At 36.9% G+C, this 19,248-nt stretch overlaps 1 pseudogene; it reads left to right on the forward strand.

The window, feature by feature from the left end:
- Positions 1-383: 383 nt before the first annotated feature.
- LOC113599624 (eukaryotic translation initiation factor 3 subunit E-like) overlaps positions 384-19,248 on the forward strand; it is a 32,371-nt pseudogene continuing 13,506 nt past the window's right edge.

Below are 19,248 nucleotides of genomic sequence, written 5' to 3' on the forward strand. Positions count from 1 at the left end.
AGAAAAGTAGCTTTGGCAGTGTGTTTGTTCCCTTTCATTGGGTTTGGAGTGCACTAAAGAAATAAACATTTAGCAGAAACATTTAACACACACACACACACACACACACACACAGGCCTTTAAATGTGCAAACAGGAGTGGTCAGAAATGAAGCTGGAGAGCTGTACAGTTGTGCCCATATCACAACTCGCTTGAACATCACATCTCTGAAGTCAGCCCCTCCTGCTCTCACATTCCAAATAACTCCCACCATACTCTCTGGTTCTCAGCATCTACCATGAAACCTAATTCTACCCTTTACATTCATGCATACATGAGTAGCACCCAACTTCCCCATCATACTGCTGTCATCTTCCAGCTCATCTGGATTTCACCAATGTAGAATGACTGATCATATCCCAGTGGATAAATCCCTAGAATTTTCAGAGAATGAAGGCAATATGAATGCAGTTCAAAGGCTTTTTGCATACAGCACTGTTAAAAATGGAGGAAAAAGATCTGTCAGGGAAGGTAAGATCAAGGCATTGGGTCTTTACCTGGCTGCTTTTGCATACCATAAAACCTGGATTTTAAAATAATGAAAACAGAAAATAATAATAATAATCTTACATCATAATTATGTGGTTGTGGAAATTTTTTATAAACTCAGCCTCTGTAGATACTTGAGGAAATAGTAATAAGGTAAATAGCCTGTTAGATATCAAAAAGAAGATGCCCCCTTGGGGTTGTAGATTACAAAAAACTGAGAGCTATTTGAATGTTAATTAGACCACTGACCCAAGAGCTTAATATATTAAAGAAGCTCACAGGAGTGCCAAGAATGGGACTAATTAAAGAGAAGAAAAATTCAAGCTAAGGAATAGCCATTGGCTTTTAACACATTCAGAGAATATAGAGAGCTGTGAACCATCAGAAGAAATAACTAGCAAATGATAGGATAATTGCAAACAGATGTATCTGAAACTACTGGTGGGATTTAGAATTGTGAATTTTATCAGATGGTAATTTATCCTGGAACAAATGTCAATCAATGAACTATCCCATTCCAAAACCAGGATTTATTTCTATGGTTTGCCAAAATATCATAGGAGAAAAATTATTATTCAGACAGTAACCACTCTCTCAAATAAATGGAATATTCAGGGAATGAGTCATTCTTTTTAAGGGATACTAACTAACTGGGAAACTGAAAATTATCCAGAGAACCCTTGCAATTCGCATCTATATTTTTGGAAATGATTCCCTATGATTTTCCATAAAGGATGGTGAACCTAATGGAGTTTTCCTGCTGTTGGGAAACGTGATGGCTCACTGTTTCTCACTGCCCAGGACTCCAAACGGAAGGTGTAAAGAACTGGGCTGCCTGTGTCCTGGTCCCAAGTCACGCTCGGAGAGCCCCAGCATTGCCCAAGCCCAGGGGAGACCATTCACACTGAAAACTTGGCTCCAGTCACATTGTGAATGAGGTCCCCTGGAGAAACCAGACTCTCTGGCAGTGTTACTGTTATTGTTTTAAACAAAAGCCTGATGTTTGTTTGTTTGTTTGTTGTCATTTGCTTTTTTCTCCATGAGTAGAGAGCTGAGGAGAGACAAAAAGGGATGGGCGTGGTTAATCCACTTGGTCTTCAGCAAGGGCTATTTTGTTCCCCTCAGGGGACATTTGGCAATGTCTGGAGATATTTTTGGATATCATAACCAGGGGGTTGCTACTGGCATCTAGTAGGTAGAGGCCAGGGATGCTGCTGAACATACCACAGTATCCAAGACAACCCCACACACAGAATTATCTAGCCCAAAATGTCAACAGTAATGAAATGGAGAAATCCTGGTCTACAGTTTTATTCATTTCTGGTTGTTTACTTTAATAGGCTATCAAGTGGTGTGTTTATTTCACATGTGAAGAGCCAATTAAAAGAAAGGGATAATCTTAGGAAATGTGGGAAGGTAAGAGTTGAAGGGTAAGAAAAGAACTGTTTTCCTCCAACATTTGAGTACCTGCTATATTGTGACAGTTGTGTGTGGTACATTGCTCGCTTTATCATTCATTATCACTAATCCAAATAACCATGAGACAGATTTTCCTACACTTTCTTTATGAGCAGACTCTTCAACCAAATAATTAACTTCAGGAATTTGTAAGCAGCACTATAGGAAAAGTGAATTTAAGAGGCGAGGCTAGAGGACATTATTTAGATCTCTGACAAAATAGTAAAAGAATCCACTCAATTAAAATCAAAAGGCACCTAAGACATGAACTATCACATGTAGCCTTCAGTCTGGTGGAATTAGCTCTTTTGCCATGTGGGAGAAAGTTCTTTTCATTGCTCAATCACAAGAACAGCCGGCTCCTCAATGCAGGAAGCCTCTAAGCCAGTTGCATACACATTCTGAGTCCTGTCTTGGATTTCTGACCTGTGGTCTAAGCTTGTGGTCTCAAGAAGACTGTTAGAGGAGAATGAAAAACACATTTGTTAATCTGCATGACATTACCCCTGACCACCCTGCAATGGGACAAATACTATCAGTGCCAGGCATCTGCAAACCCACAAACACCAGGATGCCACGATGTTTTTCTGGCTAACTAGGATGCTCTCAAGTTTTCAAATTTATGTCTGTAATGTGCCCACCAGCAATACTGGCTGTAGTGTTGTTCTGGGGATTTTTTAGGTTACTATCCTTTACAGGTTAGATCTACAAAGCAAACCTAGATATGTGCTGTGCTGGCTCCTATGTTCCTATTTCTCTAATTCTGAGGCCACCATAAGGGGCCAGGTTTTGCTGTTAGTGAGAGTCTAGATCCAACATTGCCACGATGGATGACCCAGAGAAGGGGAAAATACACAAAATCCAATTAGTAGTGTTTCTTCTATAAAACTGCTGGTTATTTTTCAAATGATTTTAAAATAGTCTACCTAACAGACCACAAGGAAGAAAGACTGAAAGAAAATACAATCTAGTCGTGGTTATATTCCGTATGCAATTTCTTATGATTAACTTTTAACTTTTATCCTTGCCTTGTCTCTGAGAAGCCTTTTCTTATATTCCTGGTATTGCTTACCTTCAGCTTCTGGATTTCTTTGAGGTTTCTGGGCTTCAGAGCTTTCTATGAAAGTTCAACATTTTAAGACTTCATCAAAACTCATAATGCCTTGTTTCCTTACTTCTTTAGAGAGGACCTTATCTGTTCCTGTGTTCCAGGCTGTCCTTTCCTCCTTCCACAGCTCAGAATTTCCCTTCACAGTCAAGAAAGTAGAGTCCCTCTTCCTTCATACTTCTTATACAGCTCAGTCCATCACACAAGAGATCTGGAGGAAGATGGACCTATACACACATCAGCAGGGCTTCCTCACTGAAGCTGCTGGAGTCCGGAAGTTCTCTGGCCGCCATCTTTCCATGTGGCTCTTCACCCTGATGCATCATGTAGCTAGCCTACTTTACTTCAGCCTTTCTTCTTTTTCTAAAACTGTAACCAATTTTGAGCAAAGCACGATACTTTTAAAACCTATATTAGAGTCCCATCAGTTTTTCAGCATGAACTTCATGTGAGAACTCTTTTGAGTTGGGAAATACAGATGCAATTTTTGAAAATCTAAAGAAATAATCACCCGTACATCAACAAATACATTGCAAATACATGAATAATAATAATAATAATAATAATAATAATAATACAACTCGGTTTCTTGGGGTTTCAAATGCAAAGTGTTTTTTTTTTTCCTTTTCAACAACTGCTAAATGAAAATGTGCAAGGGAAATTAGGTAATTTAAGCAGTTGCAAGTTTCTTTCAAATTGAATCCATGGGAAAAAAAAAACTAAATGAGTAGTGAATACGGTTAATTATACCTCTGAACAAAATAGGTGGCTGCCAACAGAAGTGTGATTTGAAGGATTCCAGAAATACACACTTACCTGAAAAACAAATCTCACCCCCTCTAATCTGCCAGAGTGTTTTTAATGTAGTATTTAGAGGTTTGGGGTTTTTTTTAAGTAAATATTGTCATGTATAAGATACCTATTAAAATGTAAATCACCTTGGTAAATAAATGAGTTAAATGGTTTTGATCATTAATATATTAATGAGATGAGGGGAGCAGGTTGTAACTCAATGGGATGGCATTGAAGAAATGAGACATTTGGGTAAGTGTGATTATGGGACCCCACTCCCACCCCAAAGGCCTAACTACAGCTTAAGAAAATAATGCTGGTACTGGGTAGTGTAGAGGAGAGAGTATAAAGGGCCTAGGTAAACAGGAAAAGACATGAAGGAAAAGGAATCAAGAAAGAGAAATAAGTAAAAACAAGGAGGTAAAAACAGCTAATTCACAATTTTGCACAATCTGGAAAAGTATTATTCTACTCAGCTTTCTCTCCTCTGTCTGACATTGAACCTCTGAGAGTTACTAAAAAAAAAAACGAACACTTTTCCTCCAACTCCTCTTAATACTCTGCTTAAACCCAGCTTAGCACAGTGCCTTTAACTTAGTAAACACTCAGTAAATATTTGATTGATTGATACTCACTCTCCTGTCAGACTTTCATGTTCTACAACTGACACCATATCTCAAGGGACTCTGAAAACGAAATAGAAAATGCTCTTGTTGAATATGAAAGATACAGATATATTCCCATGGTTAAAGCATGCAGCCACACAACTGGGTACGTACAGTGGGACAGAACACCACAATTGCCATTTATATAGTTTACTGAGATGAATGAGAAGCAAATGCAATCTTACCTCTCCTGGGAATAAATATCAGGAGAACTTCCTGACATACATTATTGTGGTCAGAAAAACAGGTTTAATAATCCTATGTTACAGATGTAAGACACCAGCTAATAGAAAATTACAGTATTCAAATGCGTTCTAAGTGAATACAGCCAATGAGCAACAAAACTTGGCCTCCTGAAATTATCCACCCAACTCATAGCTTAGCCTCAATGAAATGGACCAAGAGTCATTAAACTCTAGCTGCCCACATATGGAGGGCTCTGAAAGGATAATGCTGCAGCCCTTTAATATGCTGTAGCATTATGCTATTTGGGAAGTTCCAGACATTTTTCTCTAATGGTACAAATGAAACTGTAAACTGCTGTTGGTGAATAAAACCAGATTGCTCTGGGCACAGAGCCACACCAATCCAGGCCTAATGTGTCAACCAGAACTGAGCCTGGTAGGTAGCCTCTGCAGAGGAAGAAAGTTATATTAAAGAGATGAGAAGCCTACAGCTATTCTATGTGAGCAAATCAGTCTGGCTACTAAGTTGAAAAAGACTGTAAGGGATCCAGGGAAAAAGCATAGAGATCAGTCGGTGACAGCATTGCAGTAATCCAGGCAAGAAAGATATGATAATGGCTTAAACTAGGATGGTAGCAGTAGAAGTAGTGGTAAGACTTCTGGATAGTGTCTAAAGGTGGAACTGAGAGAACCTGGTAATGAACTGAAAGTGGGATAGAAAGGAAACAAGGATGACAACAGTTTTGACCATTTGGATGAATGGAGGTACAATATTTTTAGTGCATGGAAGTGCAAAATTCAAGAAAAAAAGACAGCTGAACTTGTTATAGTTGAAATGCCTTTTAGACATCCAAGTGAAGATGTCAAGTAGACAAATGGATTTACAGCTCTGGATTTCATAGAGGTTTAAACTGGAGATAAAAATGTGGGAGTCATTAGAATATAGATGGTGTTTAAAACTATGAAACTAGATGAAATCACTTGGAGGTTAAGTGTTATAAAAGAGAAGATGTTCAAAGCCTGATCCTGGGATATTTCAGATGAAGATCTTGGCCATATTGATGGAGTTTGCTAGAGGATGGGTATGAGGAGATATTCTAGGACCACTGACCCATAAAGGACCAAACGACAGTTACAACATAGGACTATTTCCATAGTTAGAAAATCAGGTAGGTTAAAAGCTCATAAATTCTCTAAATAAGCATTTTATTGTTTGTAATGCCTACATGGGGAAAACTTAATAAGGAATCATAATTCTGTAAGTAATTATTAAACATTACTAATTTAGCTAAATTTAGTCAATCCATAATCCTCACCTCTTCAAATATTTTTTTTTCATTCTATGTTTCTCTTAAGAAGAGAATTTGGAGACTGAATTGCCTTAATTCTCCATTTCATTTTTTTTGGTTTATACCTGGAGTCTCCATAGCCAAAAATCAGAGTTGATCTATTCATTATCTGGTTAATTTGAATTGTTCAAATTGAGAAAACTTTTAACTGGGACACCTGATTTTGCCTTCAAGCTTAATCATGTTAATCAGATACTATTTTACTTATGTTTTTAAATTCCTGAAAATCATATATCCATTTTACATGATTTAGGAATTGGGATAATGAGAACATAATGTTTTGACCACATAGAAGAGTATTCATCTCTTCGAGATAATGTTGACTGGATGGATGGATGAAAGAAGGAAAGATGAAGTAAAAATACATTGCATAAATTGTCTCTAATGATTAGCGTACATCAAGACCAATGAAACCGAGGTACTTTCTATGACCTTAATTTGAAAAAAAACTTTCTGGTGGCCACACCTACCTGTGGCTCATCTGCATCAATGTGCTTGCTAGTACACCTATAAAATTCATGACAGATAAATATTCAGAAACCATCTCTTTGATTATATCAACGACCTTGATTAAAAACCTCGTTGAGAATGACTTCAGCAAGATAGCAGAATAGGAAGACCTGAACTCTCCTTTCCCTCATGAACATACCAATTCAACAGTAGTACAAGATCAATTCCCTCTGTGAGAAATACAGAAACTAGTTGAAAGGTTCCTGCATCCCAGGCAAATGTGAAACCATCCACATCAAAACTGGTAGGAAAATTTAAGACACCCTCTCTTTCCACACCCAGAACAATAATCAGGAGGAATATAAACAGGAGGAAACCCCCAGCTCCCAGCTTCTCCTTGAGAAGGCAAAGAGTTAGATTGCATATGCGATATTTCAGATTTTGTAGATGATTCCCAAGGGACTAGATTTTATCTTGCCTGTCTTACAGCATTGATGGGACCTGGTAAATGCTAGATTCTTAAGGGCTACAGAGAACAAAGATGGTAGGTTGAACTAGGGAGCAGACACTTGCCACAGGAGGAGTCCTGTCTCAGCACAGAGCAAGCAGGTGGGAGGGAAAAAAGTCTCTCAACTTCTCTCAGGGGAGGAAAAGAGTTGGACCATATATCAAACATTCAGACTTCTGGAGATTGCCCAAGAGACATAATCTAGATGTTTGGAGGCCACTAAGAACAAAGATGGCAGTTTGGACTAGCATGAAGATTTGAGAGGCCCACACAAGCTCTGGCCAGGTTGATTGGTGAAGGTCTTCTGTACATGGCAAATGTGTGAAGACTGGGAGAAATGGCAGACTTTCCTAATATGTACATACCAACACAGAATCGAGGAAAATGAAGTAACTGGGAAACACAATTCAAACAAAGGAATACAATAAAATTCCAGAAAATGATTCTAATGAAACATAGATATATGAAACATTTGACAGAAAATTCAAAATAATCATCATAAAAATTCTCAAGAGGCTCAGGAGAACAATTTATGAACAAAATGAAAATTTCAAGAAAGAGATTAAAAAACATTAAAAAGTACCAAACAGAAATCATGAAGGTGAAGAATAAAGTAACTAAACTGAAAAATTCAATAAAGAGGTTCAACAGCAAACTAGAGCACAGAAAAAAATACTCAACAAATTCAAAGACAGTTCATTTGAAATATCCAATCAGAGAGCAAAAAGAATGAATAAAACTTAAGGGGCTTCTGGTCCATCAAGAAGACCAATATGCATATTATGGAAGTCCAGGAGAAGAAGAGGAAGAAAAAGGATAAAATTATTCAAAGAAATAATCACTGAAAACCCCAAATTTGGGAAGGAAATGGACATCCAGATTTAGGAAGCCCAAATGATCCCAAATAAAATGAACCCAAAGGAATCCACACAGAGATACATTATAATCAAATTGTCAAAAGATACAGAAAGACAAAACGCAAATTTTGAAAGCAGCAAGAGAAAAGCAACTTGTTAAGCACAAGGGAAATCCTATAAGATTATTAGTGGGTGTTTCAGCAGAAACCTTGCATGCCAGAGGGAATGGGATGATATATTCAAAGTGCTAAAAGGAAAAAACTGCCAACTGAGAATACTGTACCAGGCAAAACTGTCCCTAAAAAAAATGAAGAGGTGATAAAGATTTTCACCAACAAAAGCTAAAGAAGTTCATCACCACTAGACCTGTCTTACAAGAAATGCTAAAGGAAATTCTTTAACTTAACACTGTCCTTTCATTTCAAGTTGAAGAATTTCCTTTAGCATTTCTTATAAGGCAAGTCTAGTGGTGCAAATGTCTATTGACTGATGAATAGATAAAGAGATGAATGGAATATTACTCAGCCATCAAGAAGAATGAAATCTTGCTATTTGCTACAACATGGATGGAGCTAGAGGATATTATACTAAGTGAAATAAGTCAGAGAAAGACAAATACCATATGATTTCACTCATATGTGGAATTTAAGAAACAAAACAGATGAACATAGGGGGAAAAAGAGAGGGGCAAACCATAAAATAGATTCTTAACTATAGAGAACAAACTGAGGGTTGCTGGAGGAGAGGTGGGTGGGGGATGGGCTACATGGGTGATGGCTATTAGGGATGGTACTTGTTGTGATGAGCCCTGGGTGTTAGTTTCTACTCCTGAAACTAATATTACACTGTATGTTAACTAACTAGAATTTTTAAAAAACTTGAAAAAAAAAAAGAAAGAACACTAATGGGCAATATAGTAGCATTAGAAAGTATAAAATGTGTTGCCAAAAGTAAATATATAGACAGATATAGAATACTGTATTACTATAATGGTGGTGGGTAATTCTAGTTAGTGTATGAGTTAAAAGACAATTCTAGTATATAAGTTAAAAGAAAAAATTGTTAAAAATAACTGACTAAAAATATATTAATAGATATATAATATATACAGTATATGATATGTTTCATATATATGATATGAAACAGATATAAATTATAGCATCAATAACAAAGTATAAGAAGGATATTAGTAAAGTATAGAATTTTTGTTTACTATTGAATTTAAGTTGATATCAGCTTTAGATAGACTGTTATATTTTATGTAAGCCCTATGGTAACCACAAAGAAAATACCTATAGATGTTATACAAAAGAAAAAGAGGAATCAAAGCATATAAAATACAAAATATCAGCAAAACACGAAGAAAAGCATCAAGACAGGAAAAAAACAAAAGACCTATAAGACAAAAAACAATGAACAAAAATGACAATAGTATATTCTTCCCTATCAATAATTACTTTAAATGAAAATGGATTAAACTCCCAAACTAAAAGATGTAGAGTGGCTGAACGAATTATAAAAATAAGGTACAACTATACTGTCTACAAGGTATTTATTTCTAAACACATAAATAAAGACACACATAAGCTTAAAGTGAAGAGATAAGAAAAGGTATTCCATGCAAATAGTAACCAAAAGAGAACAGACATTCTTATATTCTTATATCAGACACAATACACTAAGTCAAAACTTGTCACAAGAGATAGAAAAAGGACATTACGTAATGGTAAAAGGGCCAATTCATCAGTAAGATATAAAAATTATAAATATACATGCACCCAATATCAGAGCACCTAAAGATATAAGGCAAACATGACAGAACTGAAGGGAGAAATAAACAGCAATACAATAACAGTAGGAGACTTCAATACCCCACCTTTAATAGGGATAAAAGAACCAAACAGAAAATCACCACCACCACCACCAACAACAACAACAAACAGCAGACTTGAACAACACTGTAGACCAAATGGACCCTAACAAACATGCAGAACATTCCACCCAATAGTAGCAGAATTCAAATAGACAGTGAGGGGTGGGGAAGGGTGGGGGAGAGAGAGAGAGAGAGATTGAACTTCCATATGATCCAGCAGTCCCACTTCTGGGTATTTATGCAAAAGAAATTAAATCATGATTTGAACAGATACTAGCACTCCAATGTTCATTGTGGCACCATTCACAATAGTCAAGGTGTGAAAATAACCAAATGTTCAATGGTAGATGAATGTATAAAGAAAATAAGCTATATACATACAATGGGATATTATCCTACCTTTAAAAAGAAGGAAATCCTGGGGCGCCTGGGTGGCGCAGTCGGTTAAACGTCCAACTTCAGCCAGGTCACCATCTCGCGGTCCGGGAGTTCGAGCCCCGCGTCAGGCTCTGGGCTGATGGCTCAGAGCCTGGAGCCTGTTTCCGATTCTGTGTCTCCCTCTCTCTCTGCCCCTCCCCCATTCATGCTCTGTCTCTCTCTGTCCCAAAAATAAATAAACGTTGAAAAAAATCATTTAAAAAGAAGGAAATCCTGCAATATGTGACACAATGGATGAACCTGGAGGAAATTATATGCCGAATGAAATAAGTTGATCACAGCAGGACAAAACTGCACTTTTACACATATACGATGTATCTAAAAGAGTCAAACAGATGAAGAAAATAGAATAGTGGTTTCCAGGGGGTAGTAGGGAGGGAGAAATGGGGAGGTACTCATCAATGGGCATAAATTTTCAGAAGTGCAAGATGAGCAAGTTCTAGAGATCTGTACAACATTAGACCTATAGTTAATACAATATTATACGCTTAAAATTTATTAAGAAAGTGAATCTCATGTTGTGTTCTTAGCACAATAAAATTTAAAAAATTTAAATTAAGAAAAATACATCGACTTCTTCCAACTGACTTGAAAAAAATGTTTAAATTCTCTCACCTAGTGTTCAAAGCCCTCTACAGCCTGTTGGCATTCTTCCTCACCTTACTTAGCTCCCACTATTTCCCTGGATGTCTCCTCCCAGGAAGTCACTATCTACTCATCATTTCTGTCTCACCTTGAGCTTTCCTGTGTCTTTGCCTTTACTCATAGCATCTAGGTTCCACTGAAATGACCTTCCTACTCAACTCCATCTGTATGCATTTAGGCTCACTGAAGGCCAAATTTAGCCCTTTTTTACCCACAAAGTCTCTTCTGAACATCACAAGTAAAGTAAATCTCTTCTGAATGTTGGTAGCACAGTAACTATACTCTTTTCAAGGCACTTGTCACTTTCTACCTTGCTCTATACTTATTTCCTCTATTATACACTAATCTTCTTGAAAACAAAATGCACCTATAATTTATATTTGTACCATCTTAAGTAGTAAAAATAGTGCTTGAATGTAGTGGATGCTCAAAAAGACATTTGTTTAGTGAATGAAGCCATCTTGGAGAACTTAACATAAGGAATATATTGGACAAAACAATTGCTAATAGAAAATAATTTATGCTTGGCTTTGGCAAGCATAGATAGGTACATAAGCCAAATTTGTGAGCAATAATTTTCTTTCCTCAGAAACTTCTTTAACTTCTTCAACCATCTTCAGTCCAAAAAAGCCAGGTCATCTGTACAGCCTCTGTGTTTAGTAGTTATAATAGCCAAAAACTGCAGATAAACCATTTTAGATTCCACATTTGCTCTCCTATAGATATAGCCCATATGTCTCAAACTAAGAAGCTCAAGTTCACAGCCTTACCTTTCTGTTGGAACCCACTTCCATCATTTTGTTCCTACTTAGTGTTGCTTCAACCACAGGAGGGGGTCCTCAGATTACTAAAATAATTAGCCAAGTAAACAGTCAATTCTGATGTAAGGAATAACTGACCATTGTGCTTTTCAACAATGTACACAACCATCACACAAAGCCTCAGTGTAAAATGTTAAAAGCCACTGGTTCCAGTCTTTTTCCTTCTTTACTCCTCCACCTTTTCCCGGCCCTGCCCTAGCACCTTTTCCTGCCAAGGAAGCTTGCAGAAGGATTTCCTTACTTCTATTGTATGTGTTATTTTCCATCTTCTCATTTGGAACAAAGGCACGCTATGGTCTTGTTTTAAATTTTGTGTTGGACCAAGGTGGCCATTGGTTGAAGTGGAACAAAGTGAAATCCAGTCTGGAAAATGATAATGCTGCTTTCCAACTTCTCATCACTGCATATTCTGCCCGCCTTGGCTCCAGAAAATTCTCCAGTTATTTCCTTTTGGCAGCACCATTTTAATGCACTTAATAAATCTGGACTTATGAGGGCGTAGAGTAGCCTTCCCAGCAGTTTTTTTTTTTTAACTGTTATGGACATTGCTGTTTCCCTTAGAGAGAGCTAAGTAAAACACCTCCTGCTCTTTGTCATTTCTGGCTCTGCTGTCGGCTGCAGGTTTTGCTGCTCTTGGTGCTGTTCAAGGCAGGCAGAATAAGGGTTCTTCTACCCAACATGATTCAGTAGGGTCCAAGGGAGTCCTGAGGCTCAAAATTCTTTCCCCTCTTGGAAGACAATCAGCTTCACCCTTTAAATGTATTGGGTGCTTAAAATTCCCCCATTATTTATTACCATAGATTATTTATCTCGACTGTCACTTTCTACATGAAGTCTCTCATGATTTCCTCTATTCAATTCAGCCTCCTACTCCAAATACAATAAATCAACCCATTATCTTGTTTTCATGATTAAAACTCATCATATTCTATTACATAATTAGTTTTTTTATGTTTCTGTCTCTCCTACTGGACAGTGGAAGTCTCAAAGGTTAGAACCACGTCTTATTAATCCTTGTTTTCTTAGCATCTGAACAGTAATTAATGTCCCATGAATGAATATGGAATTTTACCACACATCATTTCTTTGGATTCCTTTCCTACAAAGCTTCTTCTTAAATCCATATACTCTTGGGTAGAATATCATGATGTAATACTAATTAGGCAATTGTTACTGGTAAACTATTAAAGCATTTCTCTTGAGAGGGACCAAGATCAGGATGAAAATACTGGAGGCTGGAGAGTCTGCCAAAAGATGATTTAAAAGGGAGAGAAAAGGGCCACAAAGTGAGGCATCAAAGATTATCTACTTGATGATTTTGGTTTTTAGGCCAAATCTATCTCTCAGCTCAAGGCTAATTTACTACAGAGAATTATGCTTTCAAAATTTTTGCCCATAGAAGATGAAGGAGTTGACTGTCACAATTAATCTAGAGATGCATTTGTATCTGCAATATAATAGGGTACATGAAACCTTGCCTAGAGTCAATATGCCTTTAGGCTGGAACTCAATAATGATGCGCCTATAAAAATGTTCCAGCTATTACCAAAAACCCTGGCAAGCTGAGGGTCTCTTTTCACAGCCAGCCCTCTGGGGTTCTCCAGTGACTCAGTGTGCCCCTGCTACACCCCAGCTCATTAAGTTGCTGGGTTATATAGACAGACATTAATTACTCAGAATTAAGTGCCTGTGTCTAAATGCTTATTTTGGATAATTCCAAAGGCTATTCTAAAGAAGTACTATTAACTTCCTAGTAATTTTGACTTACATTCAAAAAGCTTTACTCGGGAAGGCCAGTCACCCCTTGACTGAAATGTTTGCTTTCCAATCTTCTTCCTGGATCTCTTCTCCATAGAATCCTTAACATCTAAAAGGATCATCTTCCCAGAGATTAATTTACACATATATTTCAGGACCCCTGAAAAAAAATGTCTCAATAGATATCTGAATCACTCTCCGACTGGCTGTTGTGTTGCTGGTACAACTTTTGTGAGTAGCCATGTTAAGGTGCTTCCAACAGAGGGCTCACTTAAGAAGCAAGACAGAGGTAAAACTGTGCATACTTCTCTCATCACCACCAGCTACTGCTCTTGGTGCCAGCAGGCTTCCTGAGATGAGACAGTTTTAGGTGTTTGAACATAATCTTTTTGAAAAAGAAAATTCACATTTTAATTTTTCCCCAAAGATACAGTGATTTTTCATTAATATTTGCTTCAAATTTAAAGTTTCCTATTACATGGTGCCCCCCACTCCACCTCACATACTCCCTTTGCCAAGATATTAGCATTAAAATTAATATCTGAGAATTAAACTGTAGAATTCACATATCACATATTCACATAAAGATCTGAAAAGTCATCTTGGTGAGATGATCACTTCCATGATGATGAGACTCTAAACCTGATAGTGGCTATAACCACTACATCATTACACTCAGAAAGCTCATCTTGCTCCTTTACCTTACCTTTGATATGTTACATAACTTTTTGTACCTCAGTTTATTCCTCTTTAAAATAATAATAATATCTATATCATACAATTGTTTGGGGTGTGTGTCAGTTAAAGGATACACTTAACGCAGTATCTGGCTCATAATAGGCACTCAGTAAATGTTAGGAATTATTAACCTCCACTGATAGAATACGTATTCAAATTGAAGCACTGACATGTGCCTTGTACTATGGCTGAAAAAGGCATATAATCATGAAATTTGAGAATGCCAGATATAAAGAAAGGAGTCTAGTAGAAAGGGGAAATCTAGATAACTTACAAGGAATTGGAAATCAGAATAATCTCAGACTTCTCAACAATAACCCTTGAAGCTATAAAAGGATGCCTAATGCCTTAAAAATGTTGAGAGAAAGTGATTTAACTTGGAGTTCTGTGTAGGAACAGTCTACCTATCTAGAGTGATGGGAGAATGATACATTACCATCAGTAGCCTTAGAGAGAAAATATAATGCCTCTGTAAAACAAAAACAGGATGCCATGAAAATGGGAACTAAGTGAACAAAAGGGAAATAGAAAGAACACTTGAAAGGAATTTTTAAGAAAGTTAGTAGGATAACTAAAAATAACTACTGGAACATAAGGTCAAGAAAATATCTTAGAAAAGAAGGGAATTATTAGTCAAAAGAAAAGGCAATAGTGGAAAGAAAATTAACAAATTCAGGAATAACAGTCAACTAATAGTAGCTTCAAAGAAACAGGAGACAGAAAAGGAGGGGGATAAAATTATCAAACAAAAATATACAACTTTATTTATTTATTTATTTATTTATTTATTTATTTATTTATTTATAATTTACATCCAAGTTAGCTATCATGTAGTGCAATAATGATTTCAGGAGTGGGTTTCAGTGATTCATCCCTTATGTATAAACACTCAGTGCTCATCCCCACAAGTGTGTTCCCTAATTCCCCTTACCCATTTAGCCCATCCCTCCTCCCACAACCCCTCTAGCAACCTACAGTTTGTTCTCTGTATTTAAGAGTCTCTTATGTTTTGTTCCCCTCCCTGTTTTTATATTATTTTTGCTTCCCTTCCCTTATGTTCATCTGTTTTGTATCTTAAATTCCACATATGAGTGAATTCATATGATATTTGTCTTTCTCTGACTGACTTATTTAGCTTAGTGTAATACCTTCTAGTTGCATCACATTGTTGCAAATGGCAAGATTTAATTCTTTTTGATTGCCAAGTATACTCCATTCTATATATATACCACAGCTTATTTATCCATTCATCCTTTGATGAGCATTTGGTCTCTTTCCATACTTTGGCTATTGTCGATAGCGCTGCTATAGACATTGGGGTTCATGTGCCCCTTCAAACCAGCACACCTGTGTCCCTTGGATAAATACCTAGTAATGCAATTGCAGGGTCGTAGGGTAGTTCTATTTTTAACTTGTTGAGGAATCTCCATAATGTTTTCCAGAGTGGCTGCACCAGTTTGCATTCTCCCCAGCAGTGCATAAAAAGATCTCTTTCTCTGCATCCTCGCCAACATCTATGTTGCCTGAGTTGTTAATTTCAGCCATTCTGAATGGTGTGAGGTGGTATCTTATTGTGGTTTTAATTTGTATTTCCCTGATGATGAGTGATGTTGAGCATTTTTTCATGTGTCTGTTAGCCATCTGGATGTCTTCTTTGGAAAAGTGTCTATTCATGTCTTTTGCCCATTTCTTCACTGGATTATTTGTTTTTTGGTGTTGAGTTTGATTAAGTTCTTTCTAGGTTTTGGATACTAACCCTTTATCTGATATGTTATTTGCAAATATCTTCTCCCATTCCGTTAGTTGCCTTTTAGTTTTGCTGATTGTTTCCTTCACTGTGCACAAGCTTTTAATCTTGATGAGGTCCCAAGGTGCTTTTGTTTCCCTTACCTCCAGACAAGACACATGTTGAATAAGAAGCTGCTGCAGCCGAGGTCAAAGAAGTTTTTGCCTGCCTTCTCCTCAAGGGTTTTGATGGCTTTCCTGTCTTACGTTAGGGTCTTTCATCCATTTTGAGTTTATTTTTCTGTATGGTGTAAGAAAGTGATCCAAGTTCATTTTTCTGCATGTCACTGTCCAGTTTTCCCAACACCATTTGCTTAAGAGACTGTCTTTATTCCATTGGAAATTCTTTCCTGCTTTGTCAAAGAGAAGTTAGCCATACATTTGTGGGCCCATTTCTGGGTTCTATATTCTGTTCCACTGATGTGAATGTCTGTTTTTGTGCCAGTACCATACTGTCTTGATGATTACAGCTTTGTAGTATAGCTTGAAGTCTGGGACTGTGATGCCTCCAGTTTTGGTTTTCTTTTTCAGGATTGCTTTGGCTATTTGGGGTCTTTTCTGGTTCCATACAAATTTTAGGATTGTTTGTTCTAGCTCTGTGAAGAATGCTGGTGTTATTTTTATAGGAATTAGATTAAATATGTAGGTTGCTTTGGGTAGTATCAACATTATAACAATATTTGTTCTTCCAATACATGAGCATGAAATATTTTTCCATTTTTTGTGTCTTCAATTTCTTTCATAAGCTTGCTATAATTTTCCATGTATACATTTTTCACTTCTTTGGTTAGGTTTATTCTTAGGTATTTTATGGTGTTTGGTGCAATTGTAAATGGGATCGACTCCTTGACTTCTCTTTCTGTTGTGTCATTATTGGTATATAGAAATGCAACCGATTTCTGTGCATTAATTTTATCCTGTGACTTTTCTGAATTCATGGATCAGTTCTAGCAATTTTTTGGTGGAATCTTTTGGGTTTTCTGCATAGAGTATCATGTTGTCTACAAAGACGTGAAAGTTTGACTTCCTCCTTGCCAATTTGGATGGCTTTTATTCCTTTGTGTTGTTTGACTGCTGAGGTTAGGACTTCCAACAGTGGCAAGAGTGGACATCCCTGTCATGTTCCTGACCTTAGAGGGAAAGCTCTCAGTTTTTCCCCATTGAGGATGATGTTAGCAGTGGGTCTTTCATATATGTCTTTTATGATCTTGAGATATGATCCTTCTATCTCTACTTTCTTGAGGGTTTTTATCAAGAAAGGATGCTGTATTTTGTCAAATGCTTTCTCTGAATCTATTGAGAGGATCATGTGGTTCTTGTCCTTTCTTTTATTGATGTGATGTCTCACATTGATTGTTTTGCAGATACTGAACCAGCCCTGCATCCCAGGTATAAATCCCGCTTTGTTGTGAATAATTCTTTTAAGGTATTGTTGGATCCGGTTGGCTACTACCTTGTTGAGGGTTTTTGCATCCACGTTCATCAGGGAAATTGGTCTATAGTTCTGCTTTTTAGTGGGGTCCGGTTGGATCCGGTTGGCTACTACCTTGTTGAGGGTTTTTGCATCCACGTTCATCAGGGAAATTGGTCTATAGTTCTCCTTTTTAGTGGGGTCTTCATCTGGTTTTGGAATCAAGGTAATGTTGACTTCATAGAAAGAGTTTGGAAGTTTTTCTTCCATTTCTATTTTTTTTGGAAGAGCTTCAAAGAAATATGTGTTAACTCTTCCTTAAATGTTTGGTAGAATTCCCCAGGAAAGCCATCTGGCCCTGGACTCTTGTTTTTTGGGAGATTTTTGATTACTAATTCAATTTCTTTACTGGTTATGGGTCTGTTCAAATTTTCTATTTCTTCTTGTTTCAGTTTTGGTGATTTACACATTTCTAGGAATTAGTCCATTTCTCCCAGATTGCTTAATTTATTGGCATAAAATTGCTCATAATATTCTCTTATTATTGTTTGCATTTATGCAGTGTTGGTTGTGATCTCTCCTCTTTCGTTGTTGATTTTATTTATTTGGGTCCTTTACTTTTTCATTTTGATCAAACTGGCCAGGGGTTTACCAATTTTGTTAATTCATTAAAAGAAACAGTTTCTGGTTTCATTGATCTGTTCTACTGTTTTTTGTTGTTTTGTGTTGTTGTTGTTTTTTTATTTCAATGGCATTGATTTCTGTTCTAATCTTTATTATTTCCCATCTTCTGCTGGTTTGGGGTTTTATTTGCTGTTCTTTTTCCAGCTCTTAAAGGTGTAAGGTTAGGTTGTGTATCTGAGACCTTTCTTCCTTCTTCAGGAAGGCCTGGATTGCTATATACTTCCCTCTTATGACCATCTTTGCTGCATCCAGAAGTTTTGGGCTGTATCAATTTCATTGGTTTCCATGTACTTTTTAATTTCCTCTTTGATTTCTTGCTTAGTCCATTCATTCTTTAGTAGGATGTTCTTTAGTCTTCAAGTATTTGTTGTCTTTCCCAATTTTTTCTTGTGGTTGATTTTGAGTTTTGTAGTGTTGTGGTCTGAAAGTATGCACAGTATGATCTCAATCTTTTTCTACTTTTTGAGGGCTTATTTGTATCCCAGTATGTGATCTATTCTGGGGAAAGTTCCGTGTGCACTCAAGATGAATGTGTATTCTGCTGCTTTAGGACAAAATGTTCTGAATACATCTGTTAAGTCCATCCAATCCAGTGTGTCATTCAAAGTCATTGTTTCCTTATTGATTTTCTGTTTAAATAATCTGCCCCTTGACATAAGTGGGGTGTTGAAGGCCCCTACTATTACGGTATTATTATCAATGAGTTTCTGTATGTTTGTGATTAATTGATTTCTATATTTGGGTGTTGACATTGGGGGCATAAATGTTTACAGTTATAAGGTCTTCTTGATGGATAGACCCCTTAATTATGACATAATACCCTTCTTCATCTCTTGTTAGAGTCTTTATTTTAAAATCTAGATTGTTTGATAAGAGCATGGCTACTCCGGCTTCCTTTGGCGACTATTAGCATGATAGATGATTCTCCATTCCCTTTCAATCTGAAGGTATCTTTAGGTGGAAAATGGGTCTCTTGTAAACAGCATATAGATGGAACTTGTTTTCTTATCCATTCTGTTATGCTATGTCTTTTGATTGGAGCGTTTAGTCCTTGACATTTAGAGTGAGTATTGAAAGATATGAATTTATTGCCATTGTGTTGCCTGTAGAGGTGGAGTTTCTGATGGTGTTCTCTCATCCTTTCTCATCTTTGTTGCTTTTGGTCTTTTTTGTTTTGTTTCATCTTTTCTCCCCT

The sequence above is a fragment of the Acinonyx jubatus genome, chromosome C1 (assembly GCF_027475565.1).
Source record: "Acinonyx jubatus isolate Ajub_Pintada_27869175 chromosome C1, VMU_Ajub_asm_v1.0, whole genome shotgun sequence".
In the NCBI taxonomy this organism is placed as follows: Eukaryota; Metazoa; Chordata; class Mammalia; order Carnivora; family Felidae; genus Acinonyx; species Acinonyx jubatus.